Consider the following 13,583-nt stretch of genomic DNA (forward strand, 5'->3'; position numbering starts at 1 on the left):
TTCTAGCATACTTGAAGCTATTGAAAACCACATATGTGCACAGTATATGCAAGATAAGTATTTATAGTAAATGTATATACCTTCTATTCTGAATAATACACTGTATTTCAGTGATGGTCTATTAAGTATTTAGAAATGACACTGGATACATAAAATGGAAAGTATCCTGAAGAAACAATGGTTATCACAAGGTCTCCCACTCTGTTATCCAGAACAGCTTGTATTATTTTAGGAATGAAATTTTAAAGACATTGTTCTGTGAGTTCAAGAAATGGTCTTCTCCATACCAGGGTTATGAGCTATTCTGCTTATAAACTACTCTGGCTGTGTCCACTTCTCTTGAATCTTCAGAAACATCTCACAGTTCAATGAAAGATAGTTTATACCCAAAATAAACACACTTGCTATGTTAAAAATAAAAAAAGAAAGTAAATGCAAAACTACACATAGGCAGATGTATATGTGTGCAAATGCATAGAAAAAACCTTCAAGAATACACTCCAAACTGTTAAAAAGCAGGCACCTCTGGAGAGAGAGGAAGTAGAACTTGAACTTCGTAGGCCATTTGCAGTGGTTTACGCCTGTAATCCCAGCACTTTGGGAGGCCGAGGCAGGCGGATCACCTGAGGTTGGGAGTCCAAGACCAGCCTGATCAACATGGAGAAACACCATCTCTACTAAAAAAAAAAAAATACAAAAAATTAGCCGGGCGTAGTGGCGCATGCCTGTAATCCCAGTTACTTGGGAGGTTGAGGCAGAATCACTTGAATCTGGGAGGCGGCGGTTGCAGTGAGCTGAGATCGCACCATTGCACTCCAACCTGGGCAACAAGAGTGAAACTCTGTCTCAAAAAAAAAAACAACAACAATAACAACAGAACTTGAACTTCATATTCTATGCAAAAAAGGAAAAAAATCTAAGAGAGAAAAAAAAAATACATGAGGAATATGGTTTCTCAATTTAAAAACCTCCCCCTTCCAACACCATCTTCCATCCCTGTCATTCTTTTTTTTTTTTTTTTTTTTTTTTTTTTGAGGCAGAGTCTGGCTCTGTCATCCAGGCTGGAGTACAATAACGCAATCTTGGCTCCCTGTAACCCCTGCCTCCCAGATTCAAGCCATTCTCCTGCCTCAGCCTCCCAAGTAGCTGAGATTACAGGCATGTGCCACAACACCCAGCTAATTTTTGTATTTTTAGTAGAAATGGGGTTTTGCCATGTTGACCAGGCTGGTCTTGAACTCCTGACTTCAAGTGATCCACCTGCCTCAGCCTCCCAAAGTGCTGGAATTACAGGTGTGAGCCACCGCACCCACCCTATCCCTGTCATTCTTAAGAAGAAGATAGGTCCTAATTTTAACTATTCAGAAAGCTTTTAGATGTATGCCTTGCTTAGGCTTCTCTGGCAACTCCCCAAGCCTGCATCAGCTTAGCATCCAATCCATTAAGGTCTCCCCATGGGGCTGAGGTCCCTGCCACAGGGTGTCCTAAATACAGAGAAAGTCTAGGCAAAATTTACACATGACACAGTTATGGTCTTACACAATCTTTCACCTTTGTCTTTTTGTAAACCTTGATTTATTTTGCTTCCCTTGGCACATTATCTCCCCTTCCAGATATTTTTGCAGCAGATATTGTATTCTTTAAGCCTTTCTTGATTGCGAGTGAGAGAAACTAAATTAGCAAAAGGTGGAATTCATTATAAGCATTCAATGAACGTTTGCTGTTGCTGCTGCCCGGCTGTTGTTAGTGAAGGCAGGATTTGCCTGGGTTTGGGGAACAGCCGGATCCAGGAATTTGTACATTCTCAAGAAATTTCTTAATCTCTATCTGCTGCTTGTCTCTGCTCCTGTTTCAGTGAAGTCCCTTTCACTTGTGAGACTCAAGTCAAACCGAGTTTAGCAAACAAAAGTGGGGAGGAAATACTGGCTCAGATAACTGAAAACCCCAGAGGCTAGCTTCAGAAACTACTTCATATTGACGCTACAACTATGTAAATTACATAATCACCCAGGAAGCGAGGGCGTGCAGCCAGATCTATCGAACGAAATGAACACACAGTGGGAAAAGACTCATTCCTGCAAAGGTAAATCTGGGTTTTGTCACCCATAAATGGCAGAAATAACACACACACCTCAGTCTTCTCTCTGTTCTCTTCTTTCTCTCTCCCACTCTCCCTCTCTCATTTTGCCCTCTCTTGCTTGGAAACTGGCTTCTTCTGGCATTCTGATCTTTATGATAGGAAATAATGTCTGCCAAGAGATCCCAAATCCCAAATTAGCCTGACTCTCTCCATTTCAAGCCCAAAAGACTCAATGAAGGGTCTGGTATCAGTTATCTACTGCTGCACAATGAATTACCCAGAAACGGAAAGGCTTACAACAAGACCATTTATTATCTCACTTCGTGTCTTGCAGGTCAGGAATCCAGGGGCAGCTTAGCTGGGTGAGTATGGCTCAGTGTCTCCCATGCCAGAAATCATCTTCTGAAAAAAAAAAAAAAAATAGAATTATGCGACCCCAAACTCACTATGCCAAAGGGAAAGTTAAGCTTGGGAACTGAGCCACCACTACTGTCTTCCTTTTGTTCCCAAATGGACAGCTGTGATTTCACAACCCAAATCATGACCTCATTTCCTCTACTCCCTCTTTTCATGTTTATCTTATGTAAAATGTAGATTTACTGAGAGGGAGATAATACATAATTGACTTTTTCCTCTACTCCCTCTTTTCACATGTACAATGTTGATTGATTGACTGATTGATTGATTTTTTTGAGACAGAGTCTTGCTCTGTTGCCCAGGCTGTAGTGCAATGGTGCAATCTTGGCCCACTGCAACCTCCACCTCCAAGGTTCAAGCAATTCTCCTGCCTCCACCTCCTGAGTAGCTGGGATTACAGCTACACACCAGATAAGTTTTGTATTTTTAGTAGAGACGTGGTTTTGCCATGTTGGCCAGGCTGGTCTGGAACCCCTAGCGTCAAGTGATCCAACTGCCTCAGCCTCCCAAAGTGCTGGGATTACAGGCATGAGTCACTGTGCCCCGCCTAAAGTTTAGATTTATTGAGACTAATCAGGGCCTCACAAGAATGTAACCATCTACCTCACTGCATATCTCCCTCGCTTCCTCCCATCTCCCACTCCTTGCTCTTTCTCCTTTAAATACCAGAGTGCATACAAAGTCCCCTTTGGAGAAAAGCAGAGATCACAGATGCTCCTGCGATTTCTATTTTTCCTGGTTGCATCCTCAACCTTAGCTAAATAAACCTCTAATGGCCTCAGTCACTTTTTGGTTAACAATTAGAATGCTGTTAACTAGGGCTGGGGAATCCACTTCCAGAAGAAGTCACTTATGTGGCTGGAAAGCTCCTGCTAGTGAAGGCAGATCCTCTCCATGTGGGCCTCTCCACAGGAGGCTGGAGCCTCTGCACAACAAGGCAGTTGGCTTCACCTGAAGGGAGTGATCTGGGAGAGAGAACATTGCCTGAAACCGATTTGGATTGAAAAGAATAAATAAATCAATATTTAAATATTTTTTTAAAAGACAGAAAACATCTGGCAGAAACTATCCCTTTTATGATCAGCCTCAGACATCACATACCATCATTCTATTAATTTAAAGCAAGCCCCTAAGTTCAGCCCACGTTTTATGAAAGGGAGAGCTTCACTTTTTGAAGGAAGGAGTATCAAAGAACCTGTGACTATGTTACAGGACCCCACCGCTTACCCAAAGTCAGTGGTTTGCTCACTATAGTCCCTTCTGTGGACGCCAGAAATATGTTACAGGAAAGCGGTCCCAGTACAGACCCCAAGAGAGGGTTCTTGGATCTCGTGCAAGAAAGAATTCAGGGTGAGTCTGCAGTGCAAAGTAAAAGCAAAGAAAGTAAAGTGGTGAAAGGACAGCTACTCCATAGACAGAGTAGGACGTTCCTGAAAGTAAGAGGAGGAACGCATTCCCGCTAGGTACAATGCTTGTATATATGGGGAGATGTGCTCTAAGGGTTTGTGATAGAGGATTAATTTTCTTAATAACTATATTTTGCAAGAATCTATATTACTATCTTTAAAGCAAAATTAGGAATGCCTACGTTCTCCAGATATCAGGATATCTGGACACTCCCAAGTCTGGGTCTGTTTAGTAAACATTATTAATTTGTTCCCTTAACCGTAAACATCTAGAGGCTCAGAATGCCAAACTTCCTGAGGATGCAGACCAGCAGGTCCCAGCCTCATTTTGCAGCCCTCACTCAAGATGGAGTCACTCTGATTCAAACGCCTCTCACAGATATATTTTCAAACCAACACAGGACTAATTAGTCTTGGTTGGGTCAAGTGTTTTCCTTTAAACCAATCAACTGTGACCAGAGGCAGGGTTATACTATAACAATGGCTACTCCCTCTACAATCTTGCAGATTTAAATAGAAAAAAAGATTTCTAGAAAGGGGGATGCACAAACAGAGAAAAAGAACTCTTTTCCTCCAGCTCCAGAAAGAAAAATCCCAGAGGAGGATTCTGATGGGCTCAGCTTGCATCATATGCCTCTTCCAAGAGCCATCAATCACTGTGGTCAGGGGCAGGATGTAATGCTGAAATATGAGAATGCAGGGGGATTCCAGGTGGTCACTCATGATCGTCTCCACGGTGTACTTCAACCATGCTACTTAATCTTTTTATGTCTTAGTCTCAGCATCTGCTAAATAGAGATTAGAAAGCCTTGTACATAGAGTTGTTATGACTATTAAATTAGATGATATCTGTGAAACACAATGTCTAGCTACAAAAAAGCCTATTAAGATTCTCAAGTACTTAAAATTCATCTCAAAATGACATTTTTTATTTTTATTTATTTATTTTTTTGTGTGATGTCTCGCACTGTCACCCACACTGGAGTACGGTGACACGATCTCGGCTCACTACAACCTCCACCTACCAGGTTCAAGCAATTCTCCTGCCTCAGGCTTCCTAGTAGCTAGGATTACAGGTGCCTGCCACCACACACAGCTAATTTTTGTGTGTGTATATTTTTAGTAGAGATGGGGTTTCACCATATTGGCCAGGCTGGTCTCGAACTCCTGACCTTGTGATCTGCCCACCTCAACTTCTCAAAGTGCTGGAATTACGGGTGTGAACCACTGCACCTGTCCTATTTTTTTTTTTTTTTTTTTTTTTTTTTTTGAGAAGCGTCTCTCTCTGTCACCTAGGCTGGAGTGCAGTGGCGCAATCGCAGCTCACTGCAACCTCTGCCTCCCAGGTTCAAGCCATTCTCCTGCATCAGTCTCCTGAGTAGCTGGGACTACAGATGCACATTACCACACCCGGCTAATTTTTGTAATTATTATTATTATTTTTTTTTTTTTTTATTTTTTATTTTTTTGAGACAGAGTCTCGCTGTGTCACCCAGGCTGGAGTGCAGTGGCACGATTTCGGCTCACTGCAACCTCCGCCTCCCGAGTTCAAGCAATTCTCCTGCCTCAGCCTCCTGAGTAGCTGGGATTATAGGCAGGCACTACCATGCCTAATTTTTTATATTTTTAGTAGAGACAGGGTTTCACCATGTTGGCCAGGCTGGTCACGAACTCCTGACCTCAAGTGATTCGCCCGCCTCAGCCTCCTAAAGTGCTGGGATTACGGGTGTGAGCCACCGTGCCTGGTCACAAATTGGCATTTTTAAAAAAGCAATCTATAATTGGAAAGTCTCAGGGCTCACTCTTCATTTCTAATTCTCATAATCCTTACTTTCTCATTGTGGCTGACTTCATCCACAAACAGGCTTTCCTCAGGAGAACAAAATAGCTGCAGTAGCTCCAGGTCTCATGTTTGAAACCCATGCAATCTATGGACACAAATTGTCTTTCTCCCTACTCACAAACAGTCTTGACATTCACTCACATTGGCTGACTTCAGTCACCCGTCCACTTCTGAATCAATCACTCTGTCCAGGGGACAGGGGCTAGGGGCAGAGAAATGGAATGCTGATTGGCTTAAACCAATCACAATCCACCCCTGATGACTGAGGATGGAGTCAATCTCCCAGGAGCACAAGGGATACAAGAGAAGGATGATATGAAAATCAGGTCATATAAGGAAAGAGGGTAAAAGAGAGTGGGTGCTGTGGGCCAGAGTCAGCTGGCCTGCCAAACCCAGCCTGCTATTGTAAATAAAGTTTTATTGGAACACAGCCACAGTCATTCATCTATATGTTGTCTATAGCTGCTTTTGTGGTACAATAACGGAATTAAATAGTTGCAACAGAGACCACATGGCTGCAAAGCCAAAAATGTTTACTATCGGGGCCTTTACAGAAAAAAGGTTGCAGATCCCTGCATGTAGGCAAACATACAATTTCCACTGCAGTCGTATTCAAACCACACTTTCTTCCCTCCTCCCAGTCCTTCTCTGTTGAGAGACATCACGACAAACCAGCAGAGCAGGCATCTCTCAGCAGAAGAATCCTCCCAGGGTCCATCAACTCCTACCCCATTGCCAATGAGTAAACACACAGCCTGTGGAACAACATCAGGCAGAGGACTGGTTTGAGAAGAGATTTTGTGGCTGCTGGAGCGTACAGGCTCTGTCTCCATTACCCATCATGGAACTTCACCATTCAAAGATCAATGACGTGCAGCCTAGATGATGCTGGCAAGCCAGGGGCTGTGGATCCCGATTTTTCCTCCGTGATAAATGGGGAGCAATCTCCAGGAGCTCTAGCCTGGAAGACAGCCCTAGTTAAATTACTTTATCGCCCAGCTGAGAGATGGCCAGCTTGGAGGAGATGTACTCAAGCAGCATGCTAACTAGACTCAGCATCAGCACACAGACCCCTCCTCAGAGCAGCACACTCCTCCCTCCTCTTTCCCACCAAAGAGCAGAAGAATTCCACCCTGGCATTGGCTTATGGAAATTGCTCTCCCTGACACTTCCATAGTAAATAAGATCAGGGGTCTGTGTAATTCCCACTCACTTCACATGCACATATCTGAGATCACTGCTTTCAAGCTTGCCAAGTGGCAGAGAACTTGTACATCATGGAGTCCTTGCAGACACTCAAAATGCTGGTATATCATGCTTAAAAGAAACCTCCAGTGCAAAGACTAAGTGCACAGGCATTAGAGATAGGCAGAACAGGATTTAGATCCCAGCTCTGCAACTTACCATGGGCAAGTATCTTGGTTCAGGATCCTTCAGAAACTTACTTTAAGACAAGGGTTTGAGTGTACATAGTTGATTTAGAAAGTGACCTCAGGAAGCACCACAAGGCAGTGGGGAAGAGGAGGAACCAATAAAGGGCATGTATCAAGGAAGCTATCACTGGAGCTGAATTCTGCTGGAGAACCAATGTTAAACACTGCCTTAATGCTAACTCATCCAAGCAGCAAGGGAGCTGGGGTATTAATACTCCAACTCCCATATGTTATTTGAGGGATGCTGCCAGAGGCATTAACCCCTAGGCACTTCTGGCCTACTATGTATGGGGGAATCTGGTGGCCAAAGAGAGTCCTTGGGCAAACAGCTGCCAATGCTAGGAGATGGAAGTCCTGCCCACGGACTCGGAAATGGTAAAACCCAAGGGGGTAGGAGTGGGGCTTGTAGGGGTACCAACAACATATGCTACAGCAAGCAACCTAATCTCTCTAAGACTCAAGTTTCCTCGTCTACAAAATGTAAATTACTTGTAGTAAATAATATCTAATATCATGGGGTTGCTTTGAAGGGTAAAGTCAATACTGCAAATTAAAATATTCAGCACAGTGTGTGGCACTAGTAAACATCTAATAAATAATAGCTATGTTTACAAAACATCACCTGCAAAATGAAATGTGTAATAAATGCCACGCTCATTTTTTAATCAACTCTGAGCCCCCAACTTATGGAGTTGGCAAGAAATCAATCTCCCTGTTTTGAGGTGGTCCTTCCACCTAAGGTCACATTAGAATCTGAGAGGTTTAACTTGGGGCCAGGAAATAAAGGATAAACTCTGGCCTTCACTTCCCCATGACCTTACTGTTTATCATCCAACTCTGCAGAATCCATTAAGTTTGGCCACAGGAATGTTTGTGGAGGCTGGAGGGCCCAGTACCCAGGGTCCAGCTTCTTTCAGCGTACCCCAGCCATTCCACACCTCCCCATCCTGACCACCAGTAGGGGTCCAGCCACCTCCCCAGGATCCCATGAGAGAGTGGATTGAGGCATCTGCAGAGCTCCCACCCCTCTGGTGTTGAGGGATCTCCCTCCTCGCTCATTGTTTCTGCCTCTTTCCCACTCCTCAAAGCCACTCATCTCTCTATCTTTTGAGCTATAAGCCAAGGGCTGCAAGCTGAAGGGCAAACAGAATGGTTCAAGTTCCCTGAGATTACAGAGTGCCTTCTTGGAACTGGGCTCTATAGCTCCTGGCTGCCAGTATTATCTAGGATGTTTATCACTGATCTTTGAATGGTAACATTCTGTGATGGATAATGGAGTCAGAGCCTATGCACTCCTGCAGCAGCCCCGAAAGCTCTCATCTACCAGTCTTCTGTCTGATGTGAATCCACAGGCTTCATATTTAGGTCATTGGCTATGGAGTAGGTTTTGATGGACCCTGGGAGAATTCTTCTGCCTACAGACAACTACACTTTTAGTATGTTTCAATGTTCTAACAAGACAGAAGAGGAAAGAGTAAAAAAAACATTTATTGAGTACCACTTGGAGCAGACATTGCATGCCCACCTACCCAGCACTCTTCTTTCCCCTTCTTAACAGTATGCAGTAGAGGAGAATTTATAAAGAACTTCCATCCATTCTGAGTCTTTTCTTGTAACAAAACAAAACACAAATTAATGGTGTTGCAATGAATTATCCTGTCACATAAAAATTTGTGCTAAATCAACTATCATATCAAATTGTAATATAAGCTAGTAGCAAGAGCCAATGATCTAATGAGAAAAGGATGGAAGAAAAAGCCAAAACTATAAATTCTATTCATTCAGGGTTTTGTTAGGGTATTTTTTCTGTGAATTACAAAGAAACATGTTAATTTCTGAAGAGTGTCTGGTATACAGTAAGCAGAGAAGATATTCCATTCTAAAGACACACTTGTGCTTTGAGAAACAGAGTTTATGTTATTTCTCTAGGAGTGGCCAGATGTCTGGCTTTTCAAAATGAACACAAATAGTTCCTTTTCCCAAGGGGATGAGACAGTGACCCAGGAAAATATAACCTTGCCTCATCTCCAGCAAAGGTATCAAATGCATGGAAATTTAACACAGATAATTTGCTGCTATTTGGGGCTTTCACATAGCCCCAAATTTTACCTCAGTTGTTACTATGCAAGACTGAAAGTTTCAGAAACTCAAATCAAACTGATTTAAGCCTAAAGGGGGATTTACTGGCTTGTATAACTTGAAAGTTCAGGTGCAACTTGATCGAAGTGCTCAAAAGACAGAATCAATATTTGGTTCTTCTCTCTTTTTTGTCTCTGTGTTGGCTTCACTCTCAGGTAGGTGTTTCTGCTAGTGTAACAAAATAAATGACAGCAGTTCCTGGCTTACATCCCACCAGCTCAGCCCCTCAGCAGAAGAATGCATCTTTATCAGGATCTCTCTCACAAGTCCTGGAATTCACTCTGATTGGATCGGCTAGGGTCATGTGCCTTCCCTGAACCTTGTTGTGGCTTGGGATGCAATAAATCCTCTGACTGGCCAAAGCTAAAATTGTCAGAGGTGTGTGAACCAGAGCTACTCCATCTTAAATAGGACCTGGGTAAAATGAGGCTGAGATCTGCTGTGCTGCATTCCCAGGAGGTTAAGGCATTCTTAGTAACAGGATGAGACAGGAGGTCAGCACAAGATACGGGTCTTACAGACATTGCTGATAAAACAGATTGCTGTAAAGAAGCCGGCTATAACCCACCGAAACCAAGATGGCAAGAAGAGTGACCTCTGGTCGTCCTCACTGCTACACTCCCACTGTGAAAGCCTCAAATAGCAGTTTACAAATGCCATGGCAATGTCAGGAAGTTACCCTTTATGATCTAAAAAGGGGAGACATGAATAATCCACCTCTTGTTTAGCATATCATCAAGAAACAACCAGAAAAATGGGCAACCAGCAGCCCTCAGGGCTGCTCTATGGAGCAGCCGTTCTTTTACTCCTTTACTTTCCTAATAAACTTGCTTTCTCTTTAATATGTGGACTCACCCTGAACTCTTTCTTATGCGAGATCCAAGAACCCTCTCTTGGGGTCTCAGTCGGGACCCCTTTCCTGTAACAAAATTGCCTACCCAGGGAGGCAGGAATGGGGCTAACCTACACCACATTAAGTCAGAGGTCGGGAAAGCTAGCTCAATACATCAGATAGATGTTATCAGAAGAAGGGCCACACAAAACTGATGCCCCTGCAGGGTTTCCAGCTATCATCTGATTTTCAAAATGACCCCCAATTATTTGGGCTTTTTACTCTTTTTTCATCTCAAAGTTATACACACCCATTGAAATAATTACCTCCGTTATATAGACTAAGAAACCGAGGCTCAGAAGAACCAAGTAACACTCAAGTTCTCCTAACCAAACAAGGAAGAGCTGGGACCGAAACTCTCCGTCTGTGTGACTCCAAAGTGAAGTCTGCCCAGGGTCTTTTCTTTAAATGTCCATGTACAGGCCAATGAGTCATTTTCAGTTGTTCAAAGTCTTCCACTGTATACACAAACCAAAGATACCAATCGCATTCCTGCCCCGTCACTCCCACATCCCAGGGCAAGCAAATTTCAGGAACCCGTTCGCAGCCCCTCTTGAAGAGGAATTGAAGACTGAGTTAGTAAATCTGTGCTGAGCTAATGCATTTTTCTGGTTGACAACTTCACCGCTGCCACCAACCTCAGTGCTTTGCTGATGTCAGGCAAGAAACGCAAAATATATTCTGCCTGTCATTCTAGTCACCTCTTCCTGTCCAACCCACATGCTAAAAACAGGCAAACAGTGTGGTTGAAGGGTCTTTCATGGCTCCATATCCAGAGTGGAGCCTGAGGTCCCCTCTCTAGAGAATGGAGTGATAGAAGATACCAATAGCATTATGCCTGGGTGTCCCCTTCACCAAGAAAACCCACTTCTGGGCATCTATCCTAAAAAAAAATACTCAGAGAGGTGAGCAGTCATGGATATACAGGTATCTTCTGAAATATATGCTCAGAGTGCCCACAACAGATTACCCTGGGCACTTGTTAACAAGGGGCATCAGGCTGTGGTTCACACCTGTAATCCCAGCACTTTGGGAGGCCAAGGCAAACAGATCACCTGAGGTTGGGAGTTCGAGACCAGCCTGGCCAACATGGTGAAACCCTGTCTCTACTAAAAATACAAAAATTAGCCAGCGTGGTGGCACACACATGTAATCCCAGCTACTCAGGAGGCTGAGGCAGGAGGATCACTTGAACCCAGGAGGTGGAGGTTGTGATGAGCCGAGATCCCACCACTGCACTCCAGCCTGGGCAATGGAGCGAGACTCTGTCTCAAAAAAAAAAAAAAAAAAAAAAGGTTGGGGGACATTCACTGGGCAAAGGGTGGGGGTGGGGCAGGACCTCTGCATTCCACTCACATCTGCAAAATCAGAATCTCCTAAGCTGTGGCATCCAGCCTCAGTTAAAGGCTGTGAAAGGAGCTGGGCACATTCCTCAGCCCCGGGCTCAAAACTCCCTGAGCCTAGCACAAACACATCCCATCCTCCCATCCCACCACCATATATCTCTCAAACTCCCTGAGCCCAGTACAAACACCACCTGGAAAGTCTCCGATAAGGGGACAGCCGTTCAAGGTTACTGAAAGCGCAGGAGCCAAAAGAATTTCTTTGTTCCCCTGCAACTTTCGGGCTATAAAAAGCAAACGCTCGCATTGTTCGGGGCCCTCTTGTATACTGTGTAAAGGAGGGACCAGGTTCGAACTTGTAGTAAAGATCCTTGCCGCTTAGCTTTAACTCTGGACTCTGGTGGTCTTCTTTGGGGAACAAACAGTCTGGGCATAACAGCTGCAGTGAGCTATAATCATGCCACTGCACTCTAGCCTGGGTGACAGAGCAAGACATCATCTCTAAAAAGAGAAAAAGTAAAAATAATAATAATAATAAAGTAAGGGGAGGGCGGGATCCCTGCATTTCACTCACACCTGTGAAATCGGAATCTCCTAAGATGACCCCCAGTGATTCCTGCCTCCCGCTGTGTCCCTGGTATTCACACCCACCTTCTTACAGTCTCCTCCCACCTTGAACAGGCCTGGCCTCTGTAACTAATGCAATGGCATATTGCAGAAGTGACAGAGCGCCCTCTGAGGTTAAGTCATAAAAGACACTGCAGCCTTGTCTTGCTTTCTCTTGGGTCACTCTTTGTGGGGGAAACTCAGCCGCCATGTCATGAGGACATTCAAGCAATCCTATAGAGAATTCTGCAGGTCCAGGAGCTGGATTCTGCCAACAGCCAGCACAGACCTTGTGAGAGAGCCGCCTTCGAAACGGATCCTCCAGCCTCAGTTGAGTCTGAACCACATCTTGACTCCTGAGAGACCTCAAGCCAGAAGCAACCAGCTAGGACGCTCCCTAATTCCTGACTCTCAAAACCTCTGTGAGACAAACAAATAGTCATTGTTTAAAGCTGTTAGGCTTGGGGGTAATTTGTTATTGAGCAGTAGTTATTACACAGGGTGAGCCCAGGATCTACATGTTTACAAGCTCCTTGGGAAAGTCAGACCCACTGAAGCCACTGGAGGCCAAGGATGTCCCTGCAACATTGTTTAGATTTAGAAAGTAACATCGACGCCCCCTAGGGGATTAGAGAAGCAAATTATAGTCTACCTGCTGGATGGCCAACAAGGCACATAGGAGACAGCTAGTAGCTACCTTATCTTTTTTCAAAGGCTGCCAAGCATTTATGACATATTGAATAAAAAATCAGTTCACATGCACAATGCATAATATAATCCTATTTTTCTTTCATATAGAGCATTATTATATAATCCCTCATGTCCCAGGCCTTAGCCTGAGATGTGTGTGATTATGTAAGTCTTTTACTCCTTGAAGAAGTTCTTGTCATTCCTAAATTATTAAGGTGCAAGCCCACAGCAGCCTAATGGCTTGGAATTCGCCCCAGCTATTTCTTTTTTTTTTTTTTTTTTTTTTGAGACGGAGTCTCGCTCTGCCGCCCAGGCTGGAGTGCAGTGGCCAGATCTCGGCTCACTGCAAGCTCTGCCTCCCGGGTTCACGCCATTCTCCTGCCTCAGCCTCCTGAGTAGCTGGGACTACAGGCGCCCGCCACCTCGCCCGGCTAGTTTTTTGTATTTTTTAGTAGAGACATGGTTTCACCGTGTCAGCCAGGATGGTCTCGATCTCCTGACCTCGTGATCCGCCCGTCTCGGCCTCCCAAAGTGCTGGGATTACAGGCTTGAGCCACCGCGCCCGGCCAATGCCCCAGCTATTTCTGAGGGTTCCGCAGGAATCCTTTTACCTAAGCTCAGGAATGTGCCCACGGGTCCTGCTGGCGTTGGCATCCTGCTGTGCCACTGCTGTGGTCTGCTGGGGCGGCTCCCACCCCCACCCAGGAGCAGGATGGCTCATATTCACCCACGTA

The 13,583-nt window shown here is 44.5% G+C and overlaps 1 long non-coding RNA gene across 1 annotated transcript in view; it reads right to left on the bottom strand.

Annotated features, from left to right (window-relative positions):
- Window positions 1-537: 537 nt before the first annotated feature.
- Window positions 538-13,583, bottom strand: part of LOC135966325 (uncharacterized) — a 35,293-nt gene continuing 22,247 nt past the window's right edge. Inside the window, exons 2-3 of the long non-coding RNA XR_012420588.1 lie at window positions 2,401-2,482; window positions 538-677 (exon numbers count right to left, since the gene is read on the bottom strand). This is a non-coding gene — a long non-coding RNA (uncharacterized lncRNA). The remainder of the gene's footprint in view (window positions 678-2,400; window positions 2,483-13,583) is intronic.

This window comes from Macaca fascicularis, chromosome 11 (assembly GCF_037993035.2).
Source record: "Macaca fascicularis isolate 582-1 chromosome 11, T2T-MFA8v1.1".
In the NCBI taxonomy this organism is placed as follows: domain Eukaryota; kingdom Metazoa; phylum Chordata; class Mammalia; order Primates; family Cercopithecidae; genus Macaca; species Macaca fascicularis.